The sequence below is a fragment of the Tiliqua scincoides genome, chromosome 8 (assembly GCF_035046505.1).
Source record: "Tiliqua scincoides isolate rTilSci1 chromosome 8, rTilSci1.hap2, whole genome shotgun sequence".
Taxonomy (NCBI): Eukaryota; Metazoa; Chordata; class Lepidosauria; order Squamata; family Scincidae; genus Tiliqua; species Tiliqua scincoides.
The window spans coordinates 18,259,762-18,262,037 of NC_089828.1; the positions used below are offsets into that span (position 1 = coordinate 18,259,762).

A 2,276-nucleotide genomic window follows, 5' to 3' on the forward strand; every position below is an offset into this window, starting at 1 on the left:
TCAGCCACTAGATTGGGTGAATAATGGAATATATCAGAATGATTTCATTCCATTAGATTCCATTATTCATCCCATCTAATGTCTGAATGCGGTATAGCGTCCATACCTTGTTACAAGGGATTTAAAGGTGGACCACAGTGTCCACTGATTTTGGTATCTACTGATTTTGGCATTCACTGGGAATTCTGGAATGGAACTCCAGTGGATATTGAGGTTTTGCTGTATAAGCTTTTGCAGGCAACATTTGAACACTTACATTGAAATAAATGTGTTAGTCTTTAAGCTGCTGCATTGTCACCTTATCTGTGTCGAACTAACCCTCTAATTCCCATAATAAAGACTAAGAAAAATGGTTGGCAACCTTCAGTCTCAAAAGACTATGTTATAAGCCTACAGCACCCAGTGTTCCCAGGCGGTCTCCCATCCAAGTACTAACCAGACCTGACCCTGCTTAGCTTCCGAGATCAGACAAGATCGGGCATGTGCAGGGTAACTGTTGCTGCATATTTTTCTTTTATTCACCACCACCACCCTCCTCTGCTCTCTCCCTTGTTTCTAATTTTATTTTGTAAGATCCTCGAGGTTTGTATCTATCCTCTCATTTTCTGTAAGGTGACATGCTCAGATGGTGTACCAGCACCACCATAACTACTATTACAAAGACAGTGATGATGATGATAATGATGATGAAAGCTCTCTATGTGGTGCTTTCGCTGTGATCGAACATTCACACTCAGGCTACCACGTGAACCTGCAGTGCCCATGTGAAGTATCCGAAAAGGTCACCAATTGAGGAGGATCAATAATAGGCTCCTTCTATTGAGCCAGTTTGCAAGAGAGCCAGTGTAGCACAGAAGTTAGGCAGTGGGTTGCAACTCACAACTAAGGTACTGAGCTGCGATTTGAAACAGGACTTCCGTGCTTCCATTTGCAGCTCTCCCATGAATGAACAAAGTGGCCTTAGGCAGGACACTCCCCCCCCCCCAGCCTCAGCTGCAATTCGAGGGCAAGAATACTTCCAGGATTCTTGTAAGGCTCACAAGGAAATAATACATGGAAAGAGCTTGGTCCGCTCAGAAAGTGCTGTAACCATCCTAAGTATTATTGTCTTTACAGTCAAGGCGGAAAGCTGCCCAAGTTTGAACAAAGGCCAATTTTCCAGCTACGGATTTTTTGAGCGAATAGATCCTCGTGTGTTCCTGGAGGGAAGTATTGCCTCAGCAAAAAAGAGGGGGGAAAAAAGTTTACCAGTAATAGCAATGATTATTTCATGCCTTCCCTAATTAGAAAAACGGCAGATCCCAGGTGTGAGAAAGGGGAAGCAGGAGGCCTCCATTAATCTTGCAAATGCGGGCGGTGAGTCAGCCGATGCTGTTCCTTTAATGAAAGGTCTTGGTGCTGCCATCGGAGTTAATTTTAATGACTTGGCCTTGGGGTGGCTTGTACAGTAAGGGAGAGCAGAAGCAGTTTGTTTGGAATTGTCTCTCATTTATAAAACGTCCAGGTCAGAACTATGGACGTAGTGAGATGTTGGGGATGCTAGTAATTAAAAGGAGGGCTGAGCCAAAACAGTTTGGAAGCTCATTTTCATCACTTGCTCAGACACATGCTCTGCCTTTTGGCTGTGCGGGAGAGGAAGCAAGCAAGCAAAAGTTTTGCCTCGGTTCAGCTACAGTGCAAGCTTTTGATCAGAATCGCTTCATCAAAAGGCACTGTGTTCCCTGGTCTGCTGCCTTGGTCCGGCCCATGTGCATTTGTTCAGCATACAGTAAGGATGTAAGCAATGTTTCATTTGTGGATTCTTCATTTAAACATTTCATGCCCTGCCTCATCACCATTTACCCAAACTACAGTGCCCAAGGCAACATGCCAAATGGAACCCCTTTACCCTGGAGTGTGCCCTCTACTGCCTACACCATTCCTATTCCTTCTACTCTCTGGATTTACAAAGGATGTGGGAGAGAAAGCATGGAGGAGAATATAGTAGTGTGTCATAAATTCCAGGGGTTTGGGGGGCTCAGATTTCTTGGTTCTCAAACCCTAGAGCCCTCAAGGACCCCTGTTCCATAGTACTGCCACCACCCTGTATGTGCCAGTGTCTCAGTCCATGGACACCGAGACCCTCTAGGCTTACTTCTATCCCTTGCAGGCACTGAGCACTTTCTTTAATTAAAGCCTCAGTCCTCAAGTTACTAGTCCTCAATGAGTATTTGGTAGCTTGCTGAACGGCTAGGCAGGATTATGAACCTTTGTCCCCAACAGACAATGAAACAGTA

The 2,276-nt window shown here is 44.9% G+C and overlaps 1 pseudogene; it reads right to left on the reverse strand.

Annotated features, from left to right (window-relative positions):
* Window positions 1-387: 387 nt before the first annotated feature.
* On the reverse strand, window positions 388-507 carry LOC136659793 (5S ribosomal RNA; annotated as a pseudogene).
* Window positions 508-2,276: the final 1,769 nt, after the last annotated feature.